Source organism: Haemaphysalis longicornis, unplaced genomic scaffold (assembly GCF_048455015.1).
Source record: "Haemaphysalis longicornis isolate Haplotype H1 unplaced genomic scaffold, Haemaphysalis longicornis Haplotype H1 scaffold_10, whole genome shotgun sequence".
In the NCBI taxonomy this organism is placed as follows: domain Eukaryota; kingdom Metazoa; phylum Arthropoda; class Arachnida; order Ixodida; family Ixodidae; genus Haemaphysalis; species Haemaphysalis longicornis.
The window spans coordinates 138,043,238-138,070,432 of record NW_027526204.1 but is presented as its reverse complement, the minus strand read 5'-3'; the positions used below and the strand labels follow the sequence as shown (position 1 = coordinate 138,070,432).

General features: G+C 48.4%; 1 protein-coding gene across 2 annotated transcripts in view; it reads right to left on the bottom strand.

Moving 5' to 3' along the window:
* The window catches only part of Tfap-2 (transcription factor AP-2), a 361,095-nt gene that overhangs the window by 148,733 nt on the left and 185,167 nt on the right, over positions 1-27,195 (bottom strand). The window lies entirely within an intron of this gene.

Genomic DNA, 27,195 nt, shown 5'->3' with positions numbered 1-27,195 from the left:
TTACGATTTTCCTCAAACCCTTCAACGCGGTGCTAGGGCCTTCTCTTGTAGGGGTTGTGACAGGTAGAGCACCACCTCATTCTGCGGGGACGATTCTTTGGCGTGCCGAGAACAACACTCATTTCTTCGGTGGAAATCTCAAGGTCAAGAGAGTACGCGAAAGAAAATATCGGAGGCGCTCGAGGAAATGGAGGCATGGCTGCGTACGCAACGGCGGCCTACGTCGGAAACGAACATTCCGAGCCGGGCCTTCCACGAATCCGCATTGCGCATTGAGTATAGTCCCAGAGTCGGACTGAAATTGAATAGTTCGATACTGGCCTTCGTGTTTCGGAGATACGTGGAATCGCGGGGCGGCAGATAGTATTTGTTTCGAGAAACGGCAGGAATCCGGACGGACGCTGCTGCGAGAATTCCAATGACCGCTGCAGAAGACGCGGTGATATGTGTCACCCGGCTGCTTACACGAGAAATACACGTTCCTGAAGAAATGTCAGAGATTCACAATTCGTTATGTACCCTGCTTCGTATCGGTTGAACGTGTTCGGGATTGGAAATTCACTGATTCCGCATTAATGATTCTGTGTCCGCACGTTCTTGAAAAATATTCCCGACAAAGCGAAGAGAAACGAAGAAAATATGTACAAGCCAGGCATGGCATTGTGTGTAATAAAGATTGAGGGAACCGCGCGCGGGAGGGAGAGAGAACCTTTAATGAAAGCTGAAGAGGTGAGCCCCACTATAATGGCGCTATACGAAGGAAGTGAGTTCCGTGGTCAGTTTTTGAGGACAGTACAGTGGACAAGTTCCGTTTTTTTACAAATACAAATAACAACAGATATGTCATGGAAAACTGCTAAGGTGCGCCCTTAATCCCTTGGCAAGAAGCAGAAAGTGATTTACTGACGTTTCGACTGGAGGACCAGTCTTCATCTGAGTAACATATAGTGTAACATATATATAGTGTGGGGACTGATGGCGACGGGCGCCTGCCTTCACCCAGAGGAGGGGGGGAGTAAATAGTGTGAGGGCGAATCCCTTACGGGGGCGCATTTTTATGCATCACCTGGAAATCCCCATTATCCCGCAGTGGCCTCAGCCACTTCCTCATTTTATGGATTATCATCATCATCGTGTGATTTGGTGTTCTCCGGCCCCTATCGCCTGAATAAGAGGCTGCCTATAGGTTGTGGGTTCGATTCCCGCTTCCGGAAAAAACGGCGCATTTTTTCTCGACTTTAATTTTCAATTATTTATTCCTGCAAAAAAAAAATGCAATCATATCTCATTCGGCACTATAAAACACTGTTAATACGCCAAACAGCACTGGCAATATGGACTGCAACTTTGATATATATATATATATATATATATATATATATATATATATATATATATATATATATATATATATATATATATATATATATATAGTGTGTGTGTGTGTGTGTGTGTGTGTGTGTGTGTACATGTAACCCCACGCAATTTAACATCACGCGACGCCTCAATGTCGGTCGCCGCTGTGTTAGCAAGGGCGCGACCTTGAAGGCTCTGGCCGAGGTTGTCGACTGGCGCGCCCGTGAGTATACCCGAGCAACGAATGTGCATGCACGGACTCTCGGGCCCTGTCTTTTTCCCGTCCGGACCAAAGATACCACCGCTACAGCGGAGCCAAACATTTGCGTATACGTTTTTTTTTTTGTTTTGTTTTCTCTTCCCTCCTACGAGATTCGAAGCGCAACTTCCCATCGGTCGGGGTCGCACCTTGCAGGAGCGAGAGCGGTTCCATCATCGGGCCCGGAGACCATCACGCAGTCCAAGAACCGCTCGGCCGCCGCGGTGTCCATGGCACTGAGGGATCAGGGACGCCAGACGGGACAAGCACAACCGGCCAGCGGCCGAGTGATGGATGGTGAAGAAGCCGCCGTTGATGGTTTAATTCCGAAATAATACATGTCCCTTCCCAGAGCTCGGGCCCGGACGGGCAATCGCGGGCACGCAGAGCGGACGCACCCGGAGAGTTCGATCGAGTCGTGACGTCCGTCCGCGGGTCCCTTCGCTGCCGCACGCTCGGCATAAAGGCTCGCCCAGCGCCGTCACGGCGGAACCGAAACGTCTTCCCTTACTTCTCGGCGGCGGAGCGAGCTCAGTTCCGACGCCCTCAGCGCCGTCATCCATCAAGGCGCGCGGACATCGGCATTTTGTGAGCAGAGCCGCACGCTCGCAGTGCTGTGCGCAGCTAGGCCGGTGCGTGTCGTCTGCTACTATTTGCTCGCGTCGTCTGCTAGCTGCCCGCTCAATAGAGGAAGAAAAAATGTCTTTCTTTCTCTATGGCTGCTCCAGGAGCGGGTGAAACCGCGCGCTCTTGAGGTGTCCGCCGATACTCTCTGTGCACTTTCTCAGCTGTGCGTGTCCAGTTGTTGTCTCCGATTGGTTCCCGCTCCCCGCTAACTGGCTACCTGTTGTCTGTGAGAAGTCGGTTTGATTACACCACTCGTGCTAGAGCCACTCGTTCATGGGCTTCCTTGTTGAAGTGGCCGTAGGAATAGCCCTGATAAAGGAAGACAACCCATTCCACTTCTCTACGGCTATATAAAACTTTACAATCTCTTCCTAAAGAAAGTTACGAGAAGCGTGATAGCTTTCTCACATCAAGGCTGCGTCAAAAGTGCGTCAAAACCTTCGCTGAAAGTGCGTTGATTCGACCATCAAACCTTCAAAGACTTAAATCGCAAACGAAGAATGCACCCATGCGAAGATTTTTGCGCTATAAGTTAAACACATCTACTAACCATCTAAATGAATACCGATACGTGGTTTATGAGGTAAATGTGTACAATTTTACACTTCATGAAAGAGAGAGAGAGAGCGATCTTTAATGAAGTCTGGCGATGTTAGCTGGGCTAAAATGCCTAACTTGCTACGCCAGTTGATGACGTGATGAAGATGATGGCGATGATGTTCAAGAAGTTGATGCGTACATATACGGCGAGTTATTCACAGCGACTGGTCTAGACCTGTATGTTGCAGGTACTATATCAGAGCTTTGGTGGCCCGTAAAGCACGTTTGGGAAAAGCCCATGGTCCTAAAACGTCCTTTAGCTGCATGTCCACGGAAAGCGGCAGTCCCAAAGCCACTGGGAGGGATACTTTTTGAGCACCGAATCGAGCACATTCACAGAGCAGGTGCTGCAGAGTTTCTCGCACATCACAGTGTGGGCAGAGTGGCGACGTAGCCTGTTTTATCTTGAAGAGATGCGTGTATTATCTTATATGGAGTCGCTCCTTTTCGGCGATTTTCAAGTTCTTGACACAATGGAAGACCGGTTTCATCGCACATGTAATGTGCACATTATCACAGCTTTCCGGTCGACCAACCGGTCTATGGGGAAATGCATTAGTTTTTTGGCAGGACGCCATCGGTCCTACTAAGGAAGCTTTCGCTTTAAAAGCAGATGTGAAGTCACCACAAACAAGTTAACTGTGACTGCACAAATATGGATCAGGTGTACGAGCCGAGGGAACTTTTTATGTCAGTCAAACTATAGCACGAGTCATTTACAATCCCGACCAACTGGTTATAATATGGTAAGGTCAGGTGGCCTTACTTTCCAGATTTAGGTACTCGATGTGCGCCGCTATTGACCTTCAGGAATCACAATATTTGATCTTGCGCGCACCGATGGATATTCCTTTTTTGTATTCGTCGGCCATTTACCCGTTATTGTACTCCCCCTCATGGTTATGCTTATATGACCCTAAATTATTTCTATAAATATCCGTTATTGTCGATCTAACCCCAAGAGTTCTGTTACCCTGTGCTGTTGACATTTCGTTACGGTTACTAGTTGTCGACTTTTCACTTTCCCATGCCGTGCACGTACTAACATAGCCTTGTTACGTCACATTCTCTGTCCTTCTAGTTCTAAGAACTCGCCCGTCGCATATCGTTTTGCGGAAGCAGAGCAGACCTTTTTATTACTGCTGAAAATGTCGAGAGAACAAAAGCAAATGTTACCTTTAACCAGCTGAGCCAACATCCAGGGCTGGAGGCTTGCCATGACTCCGCATTAATTCAATAATGCAGAGCAGGACAACATAGCTCTCGACTAAGCAGCGTCCTCAGCGTTAGCAATCCGTTGCTGTTCGATGTACAATATGATGTACGATGTACAGAACGCGGCAAATGAAACGCGAACACGAAAATATGAATCAGAACACGTAAAATTGAAAAATACTTTCCGGTGAGGTCTAATAATGGTGCGCTATTGGTATAGTATATACGGAAAGCCCCATTTCCGGACTTTACTTTTGTAACCTGTGGGGATCGCGACTTTCACGCGAACCCCTTGTCTGGCTAGCTTCCCCTCGCGGCCGGTGTTGCACAGTTGCGCGCCTCGCTTACGCGACGGGAACCATACGGGAGGGCGCCAGCGACCGGACGGTTTTGTTGTTGCCCTGGTGGAAGCGTTGACCCTTTTCCCCTCTGCCTTACCCAGGAACCAGTTCTTCCTTGATACTAGCGCCACCGTAAGGCGAAGTCTGGTGGGACGTAGCATGACGAGGGGACGCCCTCTTGTCTTTGGGGATCCGGTAGCGCGCGGACGTTTCGGCGCGCTGGTCCTGACCTGGGGGAACGCGCCACAAAGGACGCGTCCGGACGAGCTGGGAGACTGCACCCGCGCTCGCACGAGCAGCGCTCCGCTGCTCCGGTATGCAATCGGTGAGTCGAACCATCTCGATCTCTAGCGTTGTTTAATGCCTCGCTCCCAATGTTACCGTTATGGCCTACGATCAGTCTGTATGCAGTGTATTTGGTTTGCACTTTGCAATAAATGCTGCCATTGATGTTTTGCCCTCGCCGCCCCCTGCCTCTGTCTGTCTCCGCAAACAACGGACCCGTCCGCAGCCGGCGCTCGCAAGGCATGTTTGCTGAGCGCGGATGGCTGCGGGGTGGGAAATCACTAGTGTGTGAAATGTAGAACCCCACAAACCAAGCCACGCGTCACTTTGACTTGTATGGAAAGAAATCGCGCTATTTGCGTGTTATGATTCATATTTGCGTGTTCGCGCTTCATTTGCCGCGTAGTGTACCCCTGTCAGTTGGCTCGTTGTCTTTGCCTGAGTAGGCTTTTCTCCTATTAAGGTGAAATCCTTTAATGGCCCATTGTGCAAGAAATTGGCGTCCAATACCTCTAACAGAAAAACGGCTCCTTTGGAGACGTTTCATTGCACGAGAGAGAGAGAGAGAGAGAGAGAGAGAGAGAGAGAGAGAGAGAGAGAGAGAGAGAGAGAGAGAGAGAGAGAGAGAGAGAGAGAGAGAGAGAGAGAGAGAGAGAGAGAGAGAGAGAGAGAGAGAGAGAGAGAGAGAGCTTTAATGAACACTGAAGAGGTTAGCCTCACAAACGCTGTGGCTTGCTACTTCGGATGGGGGTGAAAATATATAAGGCGGCGTTCTGCGTATGTCACGAGTCGCATTAAACACGGCAGAGCAGCGAGAGACGGTCGGCCGCGCCTGTACAGCGCACATTAAGGGAGGGGAAAAACGAGCAGTGAAATTCACCCGCACTGCCAGCTCTGCCGTTACACGGCGGCATGAACGAGCAGCGGAGCAACGCGTACAAGACAGATCGAAGACATTCGAAAGGGTTAAGGCTGTTCGCAAAGCAGAGCGTCTCTAGTGGCAAGACTGCAAAGCCCTTCGACAGCGCTAGGCGGAAGCACGCCATCTCAGGCATTCAACTCAACACTCATGCTTTCGCAGTCACAACACATAAGAAGTGATTAGAAGTCCTCAGATTTTTTAATTATTTTTAAAGCATCCAACTCTTTTTGCTTATAATTACAATATTAAGTTTTATCCTGCCAAGAAAGTCCGCCGTTTTACGCGCTCGAGTCGGCAATGTTATATCAAGCGTTGACTCTCGTATTAAAATTACCGATGTGTTGTTGCAAGTACGTACACTTCGAAGCTACTTCGCAAACATTAGTTTTAGTATATTCTTTTAATGGGACTTGCCTAAGCTTTCTTTCTAGCATAGACCTGCAAGCGAATAGCGCAAAGGGACGTGTAATAGTAATTTGATAAAAGACGTACGCGTTCAAGATGATCGATTGGAGAGAACACACAACTCGATTTTCCTCAAACCTACCCGATAAGATTTAATGTACACTCACTGCGATAACGTCGAACAGAGTTGCACTAATCAGGGTCATGGGACACTTGCGTGTCGCGATCAATTTTCACCACGCACTCGTGCGGGTCGACACAGCTGCACCCGCCCCGCTCACTTTTTCCTTCCTAGTCGCACCGCGATCATTTATTATTTCGCCTTGCTTGTGACAAGAGCAAGCATAATTTCCAAATGGCTTCTCATGCGCAAACACGACCCGCTTCGTGCTGCGCATGCGCCACGTACCGACGCACCATCCCTATAGGCACAATATAGTTATAAAGTGATTATGATACAATGAGGGGCTCGCAAGTAGGCCTATGTGAAGTCTCGGAATCAACATCGTATTTGTATATGGAACAGTTTGAGTGCTTGTGTAAGAAGTGTTCAGTTTATACACTAGACTAAACTACCCTAACTATACTATGCTTTACTATACTACACTATACTACACTATACTACACTACACTATACTATACTATACTATACTATACTATACTATACTATACTATACTATACTATACTATACTATACTATACTATACCATACAATAGTGTACTTGTGGCGTGGCGCACTGTGTTTATGTAACGTGCGTGCTTTTCGGCGCATTTACGCGCGACTGTGGCTCTCTCCCTCTTCTCGTTCTCACGCCGACGCTCCTCGTCTGAATATAGTTTCAGCAGTGGTGGCTCACAAAGGCAACCCTTTAGTACTTCGAAAGCATCTTGCTGTGGGTCTTCCCATTGGAATAGAGTGTCCTTTTTCAACAGCACACGCGTCTGACTGTGGAAGCGTTGAGCCATGTCTGCGGCCCTGGCCGACCTCTTTTTCCCCGACGGCTGCTCTGCGCAGTCACAATACTATACTATACTATACTATATTACACTACACAGCCAAAATTCGATCTAACGAAACCCGATCTTACGAATTTTCCACTCTAACGAACAAATGCAGATTTTCCCCGTAGGAGCCTATACAGCTAAATGCTTTGATGAACTGGAAATAACGAAATATATTCAGCGTAAGTCCCGATTTAACGAAGTATTTCGACTTCCGCAAGCTCTAAACATGAGCAAGATGAAGAAGAAATCGCGCCCAGTTCGTGAGAACAGCTTTTTCGGCTTAACGAGGTGGCAGCAGATCTGAGCTTTTGAGCGCCGTCGCATAAGCCGACACGATGGAGGTTTGGAACGATGAAGAGATCGTAGTCAGTTTCCGGCACACAAGACGTGTCACGGGATGCTGACGACCCAGAAACTGCTGAAGCTCCTGTACCCGCTCCACGCCAGGTGATGGGCGCTATTGACTTGTTCAGGAGCTTTTGGCTCACGAAGGAACCGAAGCCTCGATGAAATCACTTGCCTGCTGCAAAAAGTCTGTCTGCCCAGTGCTAACCAAGCGCGCGCTGGCGAAAATCACAGGCTTTTTTTTTTTTTTTGCCGGGAACTACATTCGTTTCCCCCAGAACCCATAGAGCTTTATTGTTATTATTTTCACCTCGGACTTTGAACGCATTGCTAAATTACCGGCAGGCGAGTGCCGCGGCCGCCGAAATTACGATGTCATGGTAACTGCTGGGATGCATCTCCCTTTAGAGATCAAATTCTTGGAATCAAGTGCTTGCAAAATCATAATTCCGATTTTACGAAATAATTTGCGGTTCCAGGAGAATTCGTTCAATCGGGTTTTAACTACGCTATACAATACTATACTATACTATGCTCTACTATACTAAACTATAGACTCTACTCTACTCTGCCATACTATACTATACTATACTATACTATACTATACTATACTATACTATACTATACTATACTATACTATACTATACTATACTATAAGGGATTCCGTCGCATGGAAACCAAAAAAACATGAAATCTTTAGGCAATCCCTTTACTTTCACGCATCCACCAGCTCGGGCAGAAAGCTTCGGTGCGAAGGCAGAATGACATTATCTTCAAGGCGTCACAATCTTCGCCACCACCTCAACCACCATCACCATCATGATCATCACCATCATCATAGTTGCCACCGCGATTCCCACCATCACAAAGACAACACCGGCAGGGTAGTATGTACACCAAAAAAGACACGTGAGGTTTAGCGAATCAAAACGGGGCAACCTGGCCTAGCAGTGCACGAGTTTGCGTGTTCATTTAGCTGTAATGTACAAGCAAAGTGCAACACGCTGATCCTTTTTCTATAAATTACTGTCCATTGCCTCAGGACAGCGGAGTTCCTCAAGTGTTCGCCAGGAGCGCAGTGGCTGTCCTGGTGTACAACGCAATTGCGTCCGCCGACTCCCAATCGCCGTAAAATTTTGTCGTTCCCGCGACGGTGTGCAATCCTCGATCGTGATCACGCGAACGCGGGGAGCGGCCCCGCTACGCACGACGCGACATCGGGAGATGAAATAAAGAACAAAACGACTGCTGCCCGAGGAGCGGAACCGTTAGCGAACGCGCGCTTTACGCATTCACAAACGCGGGCACAAATGCTGCCGCGCACAACATCGGTGCTCGCAGGGGAAGAGTGTCACCGCAATTACAGGAGCAGCCGCTGTGGAGTCGCCAGCGCCCGCGCGTGACACAGAAATAAAACAATTAACGAATAAGGTCGTCCAGCAAGGCAGCCGCACGCAAGAGTCGGCGACCGCTCCCGCGCGCATATAAGGGAAAACGAGGTTATATGCTTATGGTGAGTCGCGGGCTTTCCTCTGCGTACTGGAGGCAAAGGAAATCTACCGCTCCATATTACTGTGCGAGTGGCAGCACGGCAAGACTTTACGGTTTTCGGTGACTGTGCTCGCTTCCGCACCGAACCCAGCTGAAAGTGCATCTCGAAGACGCGCTTGCTCCTCAGCTGCCTCGGGGCTGCATACGGTCGTCGAAAGTGGCTGTTGTGACCTTATGCCCAGCGGAACCCGCTGGCTTTCCCAGCTTTGCCCGAACGACGCGATTGTCGCGATGATCAAGTAATAGCGGCCATCCTCACGCTTCCTGGAGGGACTCACCTTAAAGGTCTGCTGCGACAGGTAAAAAACTGGAAGTTGTCGGAGCATCGGAGCTTCCCGATAGACACTGCGCCCTGCTCTAAGCTATTTTGACAGCCTCCCGAAGGCATCTTTAGCCCGGCGCCCAACCCAGTTTAAAGGTTAACGTTTATTAGTTATCTTTAGAGCCCACAAGATGAGTCTTTGAACGGTCCCTCCACCAACATTCAATGGTAATGAGGAAGAGAGAGAGAGAAATAGAGAGAGGGGGTTACGGAAGCCATCCCGTTCCGTATATATAAATACTTAATTTGCATCTTTCACGAACGTGAGGTGCTTGTTGCTTACTGCATGTACTTTGTGTATTTTTTCAAGGTATCGCGTCATGCATTCCCATTGGCCCGGCTGGGTTTGACTTTGTGCGCAATTTTTTCCCCCCTCGGTGTGGTGGCGATCCCCCCTTTCGATGTGGCCGCCAATCGTTGCCGCGATCGGCGTCGCGGTCATCGGCAACGACACCGGCCGTCCATGTGCGCTCGGTTCCAGGCCGCTGCAAATTCGGCAGCGATAAGGATCGTGTCGCGCGCGCCAGCTCCCGGCGGCGCATGTACGAAACGCGCGTCGCTGCCCATATTTACTACAGCCTCCTCGCGGATAGTTATTACACGCCTCGCGTAAATTGAGGAAAGTAGGAAGGGGGTAAGGCTTTATTTTTCTTTCCAATCTCCTACCGGGGGCTTTGGAGGATGGAGGCACGTACGCGGGGCTGCTGTTGCTGCGTTTCGGAACACTTTTTCATAGATTACACGTTACGTCAAAACGGAGTTAACTGTTATTACGCAGCGCAGTGCACCGAGGCGAGCCGACGCTGCACACGTGCACGGCCGCTGGGCCATAGAACCACGCCCGACAGCGTGCGACGAGAAACGGGGAAATTAGGGCCCTGCACACACTTCGTCTTACTCTTTTCGGCCTCTCGATGGGACCGAGTAAACTAGCATGCACGCGCGACAAGGAGAAAGAACAGAAAGGCTTAGGAGCGAGAGAGAGCGAGAAAAGAAGGAAGTTCTGGTTTTGAGGGGAAGGAGTGGGAGGGGGCGCAGATCGGAAGAAAAAAACCGGGCTGTTACGTAAATCAGGCGTGTTTCTTCGCTGGGCGATGCGTGATCGGTTTTCTTCGTGCACCTGCTGCAGGCACGGCGGTGCACTCACGCGCACCACACGGTGGCGGCGGCGATGGTGGTCGAGGATTTTCCGTTGCTCTCGCAACGTGTAAACAGACGCTTCGTAATAGGCGGGGGAAAAAAAATCGGCGTAGCTGGACAGGGCGAATAAGGCGCAGGGTGTTTTGAGGCGTACAAAACGCGCATAGTTGGTTTCCAAGGAAGAGTTTGATCCGGAGAAATTGTCCTCGTCGTTGCAGATTGGAGAAATGAGCTTTGATAATGTTTAGGCTTGGGTTCGCAAGTGATAACGACGCGAAACAAAGAGAAAAGGGAACTTATTGCTGCACAAAAGGAGAATTATCTTACAGCTGACGCGGTGCGAAAGGCTCTGAAGTGTATAAGGAGAAAAAAATATATCCGAAATTAATATAAAAGAAAGCGAGTAAAAAATAGTTGTGTTTATTTTTAATAAAGTAAGTACCCGAATTGCGAAATTTCAAAAACCAAGAACTGTCAACAACAATAAGTCGTTTTTCGGGAACAGGTGTGCTTTAAATTTTATCTATTAGAGCTGTTTAAAGCAGGCAAAATAGTTTTTTTTTTTCAAATCTGTCTTATATATTACATAATTTCGTAATCGGGGATATCCAGGACACCAGTAAGCAGACAATCTCGGTCTGCAAACGAGAGCGCAGATCCAGGCGCCTACATTTTAGGGGCGAAGCTCCTCTTGCTCGGGCCCTGTCCCGTCCCTCGTTGCTGCTGTATCCGGCACATTAATGATGATTGTGGCATGATCCCCCTAGGAATTGGCCAACCAAAGATTGGCCGAAGAGGTCAAAACGTTCAACGCGTTCTTTGCTACCCAACAAGGAGGAGAGGAAGAAGAGGACGTCGTTCGTCGCCTGCGAGCTCAAGACACGTACCGACACAAGATGGTCTGCAGAAGGCGACGGCCACTGTGGCTAAAATGTCACACACCGAATTCGCCAACTTACCCATGGAGATTCTCATCGTCCCAAACAAGCCCTACATAATCACCACAAATATCGACGTCGTCGACGGGCTTGTCAACGGAGCGGTGGTAAGCTTGACGTATCGAGTCCTTATATGATGTGAGGGTGAATGTTTCACGGTTTTACCGATAAGAATTTTAGCTTCGCCCCTCTCATCATCATTCACTTCGCGGAATTGGCGGGATTTTTTTCTTAGATGTAAAACATAAAGTTACTGGACAGCCAATATCGTTCTCGAGACACATGGGGACGTTGAAAAATCTGCACATTTTGCACCTTTCAGAAAATTGAGGGTCTGGCTTACAATTCGCGTATTTTCAACAAATTTTTGCATTTTCATGCACGAACGATTCATTTTGAATGGGTTCAATTACTGCTGGGCCCCGCACGTAAGGCCTTCTCTTCGAGAAAAAGCGGCACAGCTGACTACCAACTAGCAGATTTAAAGTTCAAAATTAAACATCCTCCCAATAAAACACGTCTCCCGGTAATACAAGTGTTCCTAGTCGTGCTATCGTAGCACTTTCATGTTCCGCTGTTTATTTGCTGTGGCCTGGGCCACATTTCTTTGAAGCTGATATGGCTTAGATCCCCACGCAACGCTTGCTGGACACGAACATTGATAGACATGCGCCGAATTTTGTTCATATAACGTCGGTGTATTATAAAGAAAGGAGGCAAAATATATTTCAGAGATAATTCCTCTCCCGCGATTGTTTTTCAATGCGATTGCTTTATGCATCGGGCAAATTGATCGCTGTTACCTACATACATCCTCGGAGAAGAATCTCCGGATCTTTTGGGGGAAACAAATTCTGTAGTGCAGTCACTGGGAGTGTAAGCAGTGCAAGTGACGCAAGAACGAGCAGTACAAGTATGGGGAATACGTTTCGCATTAACATTAACGTTAGCTTCACCATGTCAATGCTTAACATAATTATCCACAATAATTACGGTGAACGTAATACACGAAAAGCTCGTTACTTCGAACTCGGTTAATTCGAACGTCCGGTTGATTCGAACTCACGTCCTTGTCCCGGCACAGCCCTGTATATTTCAAAGGGGGAAAAACTCCCAATAATTCGAACGCGTCGGTATCTAGAACGGTTAATTTGAACTATGATCCCCTGGTTTCCATCGCTCGTCGCGATTGATTCTAGGATTTAACGCGCCGACGCAACGCAGGCGATGAGGCGCGCCGTAGTGGAGGGTTCCAGATTAATTTTGACCACCTGGGGATCTTTAACGTGCGCCGAAATCTCGTACACGCAGGCGTTTTTGCTCTTCGCCTCCACCAGAAAAGCGGTCACCATGGCTGGGAATCGAACCCGTGACCTCGTGCTCAGCAGCGCAATGCCTTAGCCATTGAGCCACCGCGGCGGGTCCATCGCTTGTCGCAGAAGTCGGCTTAGAGTGATTACGATGTGTTGCAAATCCACACCAAACCAAATTCATAAAGATGCAAAGCAACGAAACAGAAAAACGACAGCGTGGCGCAAGCGCTATAGCTCCTGCAACAGCTTATTTCGCTTTTACAGAGGGCGCCGCGACACCGGCGCCAGTGCTCTGGCACATGCCATTATTATTTACGAAACATTATTTACGAAATAAACTGTCACAAACGTATAGTAGTGCCTAATCCGCGAGACGGAGTCCAGAGGTGGCGTTTTTCTTTTCGGCCCACGCCGTATGGCGCGATTTCTATTCATTTTAGCGCCCGCCCGCTAATTCGAACTACGCTTAATTCGAACAATTTTATGGTCCCTTAAAGTTCGAATTAACGAGCTTTTACTGTATAGCGTTTTTCGGAGCTACAATGTTGAATCTTTTGCCTTTAGATATTAGAACTAAGGCCAATTTTTCTACAAGTGTAAAAGAGTTCGTTTTGTGATGGAAAGTATGTCTCACCATTGTAGCCAAGCGTCCTTTCTTTACTGTGCTGTTTTCTCTTGGCGTGTGTAATTTGATTTTCCACTAAAATGTTTTTATGACACTCATACAACTTTATGAAGCCGTTACTTCACGGGTCCGGGTACTAGCCATTTGGCTAAGGTCCAAATGGTAAAATTGTATTGTATGTATAGAATGAAATAAACTTTCTTTCTTCTTTCTTTCTTTCTTGAACGTGGGCTAGTTGGTTGGAGCAGTGAGACATGGTAAAACATCGCGGCAAGAGGCAGGAGGCATAGGAAGTCCTGTGTCCTGTGTCTTTCTTCCTATGCGTCCTGTCTCAAGCCGCGCTTGTTCTACGATGTCTCGTTAGCTTCACCGCCATGAAACACTTTCTGCGGTGGTGCACCCTTTACAGGCAAGTTTCTGATAGATGGTGCGGTGCAGGACGCCAGATAGCGAGCCAGATAGCGCAAACTAGGTGAAGTAAGGAGCGAAAGTGTCTTTACATCTTGATTGTATGTGTGAATGGTTAGATGATTGTTGCTTATCTCGCGCTACAATTTTGGGCTAGTTGAGATAGACCCCGCTTCGCGACCCGATGTCAGCCTGTGCGCTAGCTTGAAAACGCGAGCTAACGATTCAGTGTAAGTTAAGCTTAAGTTGGGCGTCATCCACTATACCTAACCCCGCTGAAGTTACCCACAGCAGCAGTTACGTAAACACCTAACGGGATCAATGGCTGGACAGACCGCGCTACTCCGTACTCAAGAAAAAAGTGATCCAGCTGGCTGAATGCGCCGCTGGGCCCACGGGCTCTTGACCGCCACCCGACGAGATGTATTTACACCCTCACTTCGAAGTGGACACAAAATAAAGTTACTCCACCTTCCGTCATTCCAAACAACGAGTATTCAGCCCAACTAAATGTACTGGAAAACGCGAGCTAGGCAACCGATTGCGCATACTTGACTACGACGCGATCGCATTCGCCGGCAGTCCATCCGGCTCGAAGTCATCGCGTGACACGGACTGGGCGATTGCTTGCCTGCCATGTTTACAAACTTAAGCCGGGGTGCGCTAGCCCTAAGACGTGATACTCGCTGCCATGCGGGGATAGACAGCTGGGCAGCGACAAGCCGGGGTTGCCATAGCCGATTTCACGATCGAATTCGCGCGGGGCGCGCACAACGAAGCGAGCGCCTCGACCTCGAGCCGGGATCGACGGCGCGGGGATTTCGACGCACGCTTGAAAGTGTCGCCTTCGAAACAAATTAGTACGGGGCGCCCGGGAGAAGTTCGCGCCGAATCGCGAAGCGAGGGCTTTCCCGCGCAGCTTCGCTGTCCAATTGTTTCTTCCAACCGCTCCCTTGTCAAACCGCATTTGAATGCTCCCTCCTGCAAAGCTGTTTACTAAACTGCGTGGCACGAAGGAAATGCACAAATGCGACGCAACCGGTTCACTGCGTGCGTCCTAACAAACCTCCGCCGGAGCTGTAAAGCGATCTAAGCTCAACAGCGGATCACAAAAAAATAAAAAATAAAAAAAACTACGAAATTACGCATTGGGTCAGTCTAGCACAAATAATAAGCCTCGCGAATATATGGGCATGGAGAGCGTTTAGCAGAGCGGCAAAGTGTATACGGGCCGCTCCTAGTTCAGGAAGCAGAACGCGTCCAGCCTGAACTGAGGAAAGAAGTTGTCGCATGCCAGATGAAGCGGGCCGAAGGCGGCGGCTCGCAGACGACGACACTGCAAAATCACCCGCTGATTTACGCAGCAGATAAAACGAGCCTCCCAGTGCAGGGTATACGCGTTAGGGCTCAGCGGGGTTCGGCAGAGGACGCGCTAAAATGACCGCGCGGCTGTTCTTTTGAGGCCCGGAGAAACATTAACCCTGCGGAAAAGGTCTGCGGTGTACACGGTGGCGCGTTAAAAGAAAAAAAAAATAAAGATGGAAAGAGCACGCTTGTATACAAATGAATAGAGGAGCGCCCCGACGGAAGCAAAGGAGAAATGACAGTGGCCGCACTGGGGGCAACGAAGTAAGGGGGGAAGGGAAAAATAAGAAGCGACGGTAGTCGGCCATTTTGTTTGGCGGCGCGGTTTAATTAATGAGCTAGAGAGGACAGAAACGGCGTCGGTCAATGCTCAGGAGGCGTTATGCAGTCCCCTGGAACGGAAGCCCCGGCCGTCTGCACTGCGAGAACTGAGGACCAAAAAAAAAAAGAGGAAGGGGGGAGAAGAGGGGAGGGGGGAGGCATTCAGTGTGGAATGGGTTCTGAGAAGAGGAAGAAGTAACAAATGATGAACGCCTTTGAATCAACAGAGGCTCCCTCGCAGGGGCTAAACAGTTTCGATCGTAATTTTGAGGCGGCGAGCCAGCGCAGGCTATCCCCCGGCCGGCCCACTCCAGCATTCTTGCACGGACCGAGAGGAGGGGGGCGCAGCTTTTGTTTTTGCAGTCTTCATCGGTGGCGTTAATGCCTAGCCGCTGAACATGTCGGACGACGTATACGAGATAGCCATCTTTCGATCCCTATACGCACTTATAGATTCTCTTTTTCGCCTCTTCCGCTGGCCATACTTTGGCGCATCCAGCCGGGCTCTAACAGTGCGTATAACTCAGGCTGAAGTTTGACCGGCCCGGGACCACCGCCGGCTGGGCCGCTTCCCGTGTTACGCGGTTCCTCCGAGGGAGACAGAGAGAGGGTGCAGCGCCGAGACCTGCCGGCGGGTGGACGCCGGGAGGATGCGAGGACCAACAAGATGGCGGCGCGGCCGAATCAATTAATTCCCGCTTATTTACGGGCCCGGCTTCCGCCAATTTAATTACAGTCTACTGGTCACATGGCCGCAGCTTCAAATGCGCCCAATAGAGCTGTTCAAAGATTGAACGGGGGCGGCCAAAGGATGAACGGCCAGGGAAAGCTGAGAAGAGCCCGCAGACGACCGGGTCGCCTCGGGGTAGCAGACGACAATGATTGCCCCGCGGGCGCCGGCCGTCTGGCCAAGAACAAGGAACCTGCACTCGCTTAGACCGGCGGAGAAAAACGACATGCATGTTTTCACCCCATTTCTTACATGATACTATATTGTGCGCACCTAGCTTCTAGCATAATGCAGTTCTTACGTCACAAAGCTTCGTTCTCATTCTCATCCTCATACTGAGCCGGTACTCGCTAACGTACGGAGGAGCAGAATGACGAGTGGTAGGATGGTACCGCTAGTCAGGGTACTGCGAACGTAGCCAAACTAAAAAAAAGGCAGTGTCATCCCGCCTTCATTCTGACATCTGCTAAAGCAACCGCCGCTTCCGCCATCTGCAGAGTGTGCTTCGCGGGTGTTCCGCCGTGTCCGTGTCAACCGTCCCATCGGAATGGTTCCGTGGATCTTCTCTGGAGCCAGGCTCTAGCCTCCCGCGCTGTCTGATTAACCTGCACGTACCTTGGCAGGAAGGCTACTCTGCATGACTGTGGGAATATTTGCCCTACGTGTTCTGCCGTCCCGGGAAAGACAAACGCCCAACCTTTCTGGTTGGGCAAATGAGCCTCGATGCGCTCTTCAGTCATCTGGCGCGCTGCTAGCTTGAGTCGTTTGTCTGTGGTAGCGCACATTGGTAGTCCCTGCAGGGCCCTCTTGCACGCTTTTCGCATCGATCTTGGCCATGTCTGCTTAAAGATTATAGAGCGTGGAGTGCGGGATCCCGTATGTGATCCTGGAAACTATAGGCTTGGACTGACCGAAGACTGTCGCCCTTATTCACCGCAAATGTTTTGATGGTAACCAGCCTTGGTGATGGCCCAGGCATCAGTCGAAACGGTCACCACGGACTCTCTGGAAGCGTATCGTAGCTTCCTATATAGCCGGCATAATATCAAAAATGTCTCCCTCAGGGGCCATCGCAAAGAGAACGATTAATGGGAGATCCATTAGTGGATCTTTAGGAATGCGAGAGCACCCCTTCCCTTTTCCTCGCCGACATGAAACTGGACCCGATGGGCACGCCCTGGATCCGGAGCCTTAGAAGTCCTCAATACGGCGTTTCTCGCACACTGCTCGCACATCGGGCCAGCCATGCTTTTCGTTTTAACCGGTCACGTTTTCTCTCTGTAGTAGCGGCATCGGCTGCCCGTTGCTCGTTTTGTTCTCCACAAATATCGATACCTTATCGACGCGTCATTCCCACTACATCCGCTTTTGCCGCTTATCCGGCCCTGCACTCGCACCACAGTACATTTTACAGCTCACGCGAGCGGTGACAAGGCAGAGAGAGAGACATAGATAGAGAGAGACAGAGATAGATAGATAGATATAGATAGATAGATAGATAGATAGATAGATAGATAGATAGATAGATAGATAGATAGATAGATAGATAGAGAGAGAGAGAGAGAGAGAGAGAGAGAGAGAGAGAGAGAGAGAGAGAGAGAGAGAGAGAGAGAGAGAGAGAGAGAGAGAGAGATTTTATTTTCAGCAGGGCCTAGGTCCCGGTCCGAATTGCAGTCTTCAATTCACCGGGTCCACGTACAGTGCTCGTGCGTATGCGGTGCGTATGTTCGCAGAGATCTTCTTGGGAAGTCTGCATGTTCACTGTCGACGGGTAAACAGCCAGAGCTCCCAGGAAGTGATGGAGGCGAAGGATGGGAGGGGTAGAAAATCCGGATGACGATTGCGTCGAGCAGTGGCAGCGGTGCCAACACAGAGCCACCGCAGCCGATGACGCCGCCAGGGGGGCTTGGCTTAATATCCTCCTTTCCGCACGTGCTCTGTCTGTCTTTGTTCTTCTATCGCTCTGTGTCCGCTCATCGACAAAAACAAGGATCGCGGAGATAAAAACAAGAAAGATATATAACTACTCGTATTCAAGTCGAGTCCGAAAGAGTCGCTTCTTGTAATATATTGCTCTGCCTTCGAAACATCGTCTGGCCTGTGATGTGTGTGTAAACGTATGCAGTATGAACCAGACTCTAAATTTGACCGAAATATACGTTGACAATACTTTCTGCATCCTGTATGGTATACAGACCATTCCTGAGCAGCCCTCGGACAGGAAGTACCACAGGAATACATTGTAAAATTGAATTCCGGATAGCGGTCGTGTTGATCCGCAGGCCCTCTGGGGGCGAAAACCTGACACCCAACGAAGCCAAAGAAAGAAACGAAGTAGCAATGCATAAAGGAATTGTCACCAAACGGCAAGAGTGCCGTGTTTCTGTGATAGAGGACAAACTAATAGTTGAAGCTGTTGCCGAGAGGTACTAAAAATTGATTCGATTGATGGATTGATCAATTGATTGATTGTAGCGTTTAACGCGCCGACGCGACGCAGGCGATGAGGCGTGCCGTAGTGGAGGCCTCCGGATTAATTTTTACCACGTGCGCCGAACTCTCGTACACACGGGCGGTCTTGCTTTTCACCTCCATCAGAAAAGCGGCCGCCGTGACCGGGAATCAAACCTACGACCTCGTGCTCAGCAGCGCAACGCCTTATCCACTGAGCCACCGCGGCGGGTGCGAGCGAAGCAACTTTATTGAAAATGCCTGCAGAACGATTAGCCGTCCCACGTAAGGAAGGCGTCACCGTGACGCGGCCATGATGTCTTCCCGGCTGTTGGCACCTCTACTCCGGCCGCGGCCTCACTACTCCCTTTGGTCGACTGCACGGCGGGTAAAAAAAATGATTCGGTTTTACCTCACAAAGTCTTCTTTACGGAATCAGACACCTCAATATATATTATGCTTATTTCTCGAAAAAGAAAACGTGTTTCAAACATCTTCGCAGAACTGCAAAAGAGTGGTTTGCAAAAACTGCAAACAAACGTTTTCATATTGTCCGGGGTCGCGATTTCAATCACGCTTAGAAATCACTTTCATTTTTATTCCCTACATGGTGATAGCATGGAGCTTGAAAAACGCATGTTTTAGCATTCGCAACGCACTTTTACGGGCATAAGACCCGGGAACCGCGAGGAACCGCTCTATAATTTCTGTGTTTTGATTTTGGCATTAGTTCTTCTGGAAGGTGAATAATTCTTCACCATACTACACTTCTTTCTTTCTTTTTAGTTCTCAATTTCAACCGTGCAAACAGGTGGCGATAGTGTGGTTGATCAATTAAACAGTGCTTTTGTTACTAAAAAGAAAGTTCAAATACCTGTTAGTAAGTAAAACTTCTAGCACTTTATCAGGCTTTACCAAATTATAGCAATTTAAAGAAAAAGAACAGACAACCATATCAGAACCGACCTAACGGGAACCGATTGCGTATCTGTAAAGCAAAGATGATGAAATAGACAAAGTTTCTGTGTTTTTTTTTGTTGCTTTAATTGAATTGAATGTTTAACGCAGCGAAATTACACCTCGGCTGACTGAGGCTGGCAAAGGAGGCGATCGGGGCCGAAGCCCCGTCCGAAATTTTAAAGTTAGTGGGTCGTGGGGAGGGAATGGATGGTGCCACTCATTTTGCCCGTCATAAAATAGCCACTATCGATAATCATTGTTCTGTCGAAAGAGACGCAGCAAGCTCACGTGGCTTGGTCGTCTTCCCGCACCGCGGCGGTTAGTTATCTTGCAGGACCCTCTAAGAAAAATAAAAACGAAGAAAATAATCGGAGCGTCATGTACAGCCCGCCTCCTAGACCGTGAAGATTTTGTATTTTCATTTAAAATTATTTTCTTTGCTTTGTTTCCTTCTCTGCTTATTACGTGCTGCTTTTGATTCTTTTTTTTTTCTTTTCCGCGTGATCTCGGGTCCTTGATTGATTGATTGTGGGGTTTAACGCGCCGAAGCAACGCAGGCGATGAGGCGCGCCGTAGCGGATGGCTCCGGATTAATTCCGACCACCTGGGGATCTTTAACATGCGCCGAAATCTCCCGCACACGGGTGTTTTTTGCCTCCATCTGAAAAGCGAGCACCGTGGCCGGGAATCGAACACGTCCTCGTGCTCAGCAGCACAACGCCTTAGCCACTGAGCCACGGCGGCGGGTCACAATTTCATTTCATTTCATTTCATTTCATTTCATTTCATTTCATTTCATTTCATTTCATTTCATTTATTTACTCGCAATGCCGTTCAGGCGTTACAGAGAGGAGTGGGGTAATCAGGAAAAAAAATCACATAGCAATAACACACAGCGAGGCGGGAAGAGAAACAAAAATCACAATGAATGAACAAAATCGTAAACTGCCGATTTAAAGGTGACAGGCTCGGTGATGCAGACGATGGAAGCGGGAAGGCCGTTCCAGTGCACGCTGGTTTTTGGAACAAAAGAGACATGATAATGTTTAGTTCTGCACAATGGTAAACCAACTTTGAAAGTGTGGTCAATGCGGGGAGATACATAAGTGGGGCCAGCAAAAAGCAAATGTTTAAGAATTTGATTGGTGTGATAAATTTTATGGAATGTACACAAGCTAGAAACGATGCGTCGTGTGGAAAGGTCATCCAGATTTGACCGTTTTTTCATTTCGGTTACACTGGCCAGGCGCTCATAGTTTGATAATATGAACCTAGCAGCACGATTTTGCAGTAATTCTAGAGATGAGGTGAGCGATTTAGTACCGGGGTCCCAGACGGATGAGGCATATTTGACTTTTGGTCGAACGAGTGTCTTGTATAATATTTGTTTCAACGATGACGGAGCAAGAGAAAAGTTGCGACGAAGAAAGCCAAGCGTGCGATTGGCGTTGTTAGAAATGTACTTCACATGTGTTTCCCAAGGAAGGTTATTGGTAATATGGACTCCGAGATACTTATAGGTAGTAACTTTAGTTAAAGGCGAGCCATTGAGGTAATAAGTGGAAGGAGTGGCGGGGTTAATTGCTCGCGAAACTCTCATAAACTTACACTTGTTAACATTTAATTTCATACGCCATGTTTCGCACCACGTTGAAATGTTATTAAGGTCAATTTGAAGACTCGCGGTATCAGATGGGTTATAAATGACTTTGTAAATAACGCAGTCATCAGCGAACAACCTTATAGACGAGTTAACAGTATCAGGAATATCATTAATATATATTAAGAATAGGGGAGGGCCTAACACCGATCCTTGCGGAACACCGGATGTCACCGGGCAAGGGCCGGAGTCATGGTCGTTAACAGAAACATACTGAGTACGATTTAGCAAGAAACACTCAAACCACTTGATTACGTTGATGTCCAGATTAAGCTTACTGAGTTTGAAGAGAAGTAGTTTATGATGAACAGTATCGAATGCCTTGGCAAAATCAATGAAAATACAATCGATTATGGATGAGCGATCCAAGGCAGAAAATAAGTCGTTAGTGAAAACCAGTAGTTGAGATTCACATGAGTGATGCTTGCGGAAACCGTGCTGGTGTTTAGTAAAGTATGAATTAGATTCCAGAAAATTAATCAGGCTGGTATATATTATGTGTTCTAGAAGTTTACATGGGATTGACGTTAAAGAAATTGGCCTGTAATTAGTTGGGGAATGTACGTCACCAGATTTGTGCACTGGAAACACCTTGCCCACCCTCTAAACTTCAATCAGTATGTCTCGACAGCTGTCTCTGCTAATTAAATGGTTGCGAGTGTTTTACGGGGACTTATTCACTTTCCCCGAACCCTCAATACAATAAAACGTAAAGAAATGCGAACAAGCCACTGATTGGGTTGCTCTCAACGATGCCAACGACTCTCGGTGTCAGCCGGCAGAGAGGGCGAAGATGGCGTATACGAACAGCCGTAGGCCAATCTACACTGACAAGGTATTTTTTCTCGCCCGTCTGACCAAAAGCGTGCGTACGCATGACAAGACTCGTCGACATCGTCGTTATCAGGACCTGAACAATGACAGGAGGAACAGGCAAAAGAGTGGGACCACGGATTGCATTTTCGGGATCACTAATCTCTATTTAGGGAGATGAGCGGACTAAGCAGGAGTACGCGTTTGCATGTGTACGAGCACCCATAACCGGTGGGAATATTTACGCACCTTTACTGATTCCTCCGAACGATGTATTATTCGTGAATTTTTGAGGTATATTCTTACACGTATTGCCGCAGCCTCAAGTGTTTTTTTTTTTCTTATTCTTCTCTTTTGGGTGCCGAAAGGAAGCGCCGCCGAGCGGTTCTTTCTCGCTCACGCGCAGAGTAATTGAGGGTTAAACGCGCAAAAAAAGCCACCCAAAGGAATGTCGGCAGGATCGTTAGGCTCGGGAGGGGGGGGGGGGGGGGGGGGGGCGCCACTTGCTTCTTAGGGAACACCCAGTAGCAGCGGCGTATTCCGAAAGGAGGCTAGATAAGATAAAAAGGGGGGGGGAGAGGGAGAGAGAGAGAGGGAGAGAGAGAGAGAGAGAGGAGCGGTCGTGCACTCCTTGCCTTCAAAGGGCACGCCGACAGCGCTCTCGGCGACCGACAACAATTGCCAGGTAAACAGCCCGTTGGTCGCCGTTGAACGGACACACTCTCGACAGCGGGCGTCGTCAGCGCGGAAACAAATGTTGCCGTGCCGGCAGGCCCGTGGGGGACAAGAATAACACTTCAAAGACGGGAACAGTGGGAGCCGGAAAAAAGAAACGCTCTGCCTTTATGCACGTCTTGAAGGGAAAAAAAAGGGCGTCGGGGGCATCGAACGACAACGGAAGAAGTGCGAAAAGCCTTCGAGCCGAAATGAGTAAAAATCGTCGGTGCGCTAACCTCGCATGACCTTTCGCGGTGCCCAAAAAAGGCGCTTTAGCCCGCTCTGCCTAGCTGAAGTGCCGCGCAATAGGCGCGCGCCAAAAACCTCGCTTGATAACTGAACAGACTGTTGGAGTTGGCTTTCAAGAAACCTTCCGCATCTCTCACTAAATTGTTTGATATGTTTTGGAGGTCTCAGTTGCGGTGGGCTTTCGCAGTTGAGGTTTTTACGTTATAGTCATAAAATTGCAAGCGGCCACACAATGTGCACTTCGATGTAAACTTGTCCAGGTTTTTTACGCTTATTGTTCACTTTAGGGGTATTTTATTGGCGTCGTGTGTGTGCAGTCATCGCGAGGTTTCCCTTTCTTTTTTCCGTTTTATATTCCCGTCTCTGTGACTAAACTTCAGAAATATTTGGTGGGCCTTATCTGTTCGGGTAAATGCTTTGACGTAGGTGTTTTTCTTTTTTTTTTATCACGGAAACCTTTGTTGTGCGTGTGACACCTCCGCTTCCCTCTATACGCCAAAAAAATGTGGTTGATCCCTCTTCCATAGGAATCGGTGAAAAACGAAAGTGAGATCTGCCTTCGCAGGCGCATTTGAATGTTTATTGTGCATCGATGTGAACTTGCACACATCGCTGTTTATATTTCGTCGGTATGGCACCGTCAGACTTATCAATATTAGCCACTGGATTGCACGCGCTGGAGCACTGCTTAAACTCGAATAAAACTACACGCGCTCGCAAACCATGCAAACGAAATCGAACGGGTTGCATGCCAGCGAATCATTTGGTGAACTCACGGTCCGCTGCAGCGAAAGAGCATGATTTGCGGGGCTGTATTGTGGGTGTGCTTGGCGAGCGAGAACCTGCTGGCGCGTCGCTTTCGCAAATGTGCGGCCACTGCGTCCCTGCTCCGTGGAGTGTACGGCAGACGGTTGCGTTGCGACGAGCTCAGCTGGGCCCAACTGTCGGCGCTCATTAGCATCGTGATGCACTACTTCACTTCACCTCTCTTAGACGGTAGCACCATCAAAATAGAGGAGGTTATAAGAAAGATATATGGCGCGTTCATACGGCTGTCCGCGCTTCAGCTCGTAGCGGAGTCGGTAAGGCGCCTGGCACCTCACGTTGCGGCGACAGAGCACCCGGCTCGAATCCTGGCGCAGCCGCGTTTTTCTGGCGATGTCATTTCCGTGATGGATATGACGTCAGTCCGGTCTTCGTGGATCCCGGCATAAAATCGAGCTAAGAAAATGAGGTGTATTTGAACAGTGGCCAAAGTAGCTTCGACACTGCCTCGTGTAAAGATACAAATGACCTTGTAAGTGAAGAAGAATGTTTCCAAACACATTTGACGATATTTCAACGCAATCAATATTGTGCTTTGAGTTTGCACTGTTCGAATACAGCTGACACACGCATCGTGGTTACAAGTAGCACCTGTTGTGGAGTGAGGAAAATGGGGTGAGGGTGTGGATTCATTGTTTCGAGCCCGCAGGAACAAGGCATGGGATGTGAAGGATCAAGGACAGCGCCCATCGTTCCCCATCCATCCCGTGTCGGCTTCGTTGTGCTATAAGCAAAGGAATTTTCATCTTACTGAGTTTCACATTTCGTCACCCTAAGAGGAAGATTTGGTCTTTCACAAACGTGCGTTATCGAAACGGCCGCAAATTCGCACGAGTTGAGAATCTGCAATTGAAATCAACCAGGTTTTCTGAAATGTAATATTTTTATAACCAGCATTTTGGGGGCTTTTATTTCTTAATGAAAGGCTGTAGTGTCGTCGTGGTGTTTTTGTGCGCGATATGATGCGTGACCAGCCTAATAGCAAGTGCTTCCAATTTTCCAAAGCCAAAACTTCGGTGGAGTGAGAGAGCGAGCAAAGCAAAAGAGATCGAAGGGTGGAAGGTAGCAACGGGAAAAGACCCGGGTCAATTTTGTTTACTCGTCGGGTTCAAGTCAACATACAGACACCTTCACGCGTAGCTTTTGTTACAGCAGCTTATACGTAAGCAGCAAGGTTTAGGGTGGACATTCAAATGTTATACGCAAGCTGTGTCAAATGTAAATCCTAGAGGAGAGCATAATCAGGTGATGTGGTAACGCGCAGAGACTGCGTTCCTTCTATCTTCCTCGCGGTAAAATTAGTAACAAAAAAAAAATGCCAGTAGAAAAGAGTTCTGATACAGTATATTCCCAGTGAAGAGAAAAGTGGGAAGTAATAATTCATCCTCCATTAAATACGAAATTATTGGGGGTAGCGGTAACCTCGATACTCATTCGACGAGATTGTACGTAGATGTGGTGTATGTGTCACATTGCAGCGAATTGGCGCGGCAAGAACGCAGTTAGTTTCATTATATTCAAGAGCGCGGGGCTGCAGTATGTAAAAAAACGTTCTGTTCATTGTGTAGACGTGTGGCTTAGTTTCAGGGAGGGTAATAGATACGGATACTAATAGCAACCCACGGGTACCGTAAGTCGGGTAGCTGTGCATCAATAAATAACGAAAAAAAAAAAGAGGAATGGGTTTCTTAGTTTCCCCAGCGGAGCTCTGACATGTAACTCTGAACCTAGCCAGCAAAGAGCCGCTAGATTTGACGAAATGGGAACACGCATGGGAAGAAAATGAAGATAGGATGATCAAAAACGAAACTTTGGGAACTTCAATGTGTGCCACCATTTTGACTAGGACCTTGGGGAGGGCAAGGACCTCTTTCGACTCGTATCTCTCTCTCTCTCTCTCTCTCTCTCTCTCTCTCTCTCTCTCTCTCTCTCTCTCTCTCTCTCTCTCTCTCTCTCTCTCTCTCTCTCTCTCTCTCTCTCTCTCTCTCTCTCTCTCTCTCTCTCGCTCTCTCTCTCACTTGCTTTGCCCGACGTTTGCACCACGAATTCAGAGATGCATGTGCTAGCAGGAACCGCAAATTCACCCTCTAGAAGGTCATCACCCATGAATTTGTAACCAGCTGAGACCTTCTTTTGATAGAAACATCCCGCTGGAACACGCGCTGCCTCACACGCACGCATGAACTCTCGAAAAGGGGATTAGTTTGGGATTTGTCATTGCATTCAAGACATTTTATCCCATGGCTGTTTTAGCCATGCTTTGATTCTTGCTTCTGGAAAGCTGAGTCAACATCCTCCGCCTTCTACAGTTCGAAGAGGGCGGTTAACTTATGTCGCATGGCCCGAACAGGTACACCAGAAGTCACGTGTTTCGATACCCACTTACCACGAGAAATTGCCTCAGGCAAAGCGCGTTGTGAGTAACAAAGAAACAAAAGGTAATATTTCGTTTTTAGAGGCGTTCCGCCAAAGGTCAGCAGGCCTGTGCACCCCGCGTCAAAAGGCTTTCGAGCACGTCAAGTGCCATTGCAGTTAAAACTACTGAAATCACAGACCAAACTGTCGGATGCGACCGAAAAGTGTAGAGGCAGAAACCGCTAGGAAGCATTTTGTTCTTCAGGTTAATGTCCGTTATTTCACGAGATGGCGAAATTTGTAAAAGGGCAGAGTGTTATTCTTGCAATTTTACTGGTAATAACGGTTGCCATGGAACATTTGACGAAGGGCATGCCTATGCCGCTTTACATCGTGATCGCCATGGGTTTTCGCACTGTAAAGCGTGATTACGACCCCCCCGTTGGTGCGGACGCGACTGCGAATTTGTAGCTGCAATAGCGCTCATGGTGAAAAGCAAACACCGGTCGTATACATGCGATGATACGCCCAGTGTTTAGGGTAAGAAACTTCTCCTGGGAACACCACTGGGGCTGCGTCGAACAACGTGAAGAAAAGTGATTTGCTACCGCAATAAATGTAAAAAAATGAAATCATGTTGCTTGCATGTCATGGCAATTCGGCAAGTCCAAACAACAGCACTGCATATTCCAGGAGAACTGACGCACTATGTAGGACCGACACGATACCGAACATCGAATGTTCGGTATGTGTTTACAGCGGACAGTTTCATCCAAGCTCAGACAACATGCTTGACGACTATATAGAGAGAAAACGATGGGCGGAAATATTTAACGAAAATGATCTAAACTCGACATGGGCAACTGCTAGTTTCAATGCTCTCATGGCGACACACAAAAAATGACCCTATGGGACTCCATGCTGAAAATTAGCTCATGGCTCGTAGTGCGGCCTAAGATGCATAGCACACATCTTGTGCGACAAAACACAACAGGCAGCATAGAAGGCATATAGGTGCAAACTAAAGGAGACGCCACCCTGCTCTCCTACCACCCCTAAGCTCCCTCCCTCCTGCCACCACTCCTTAAAAAA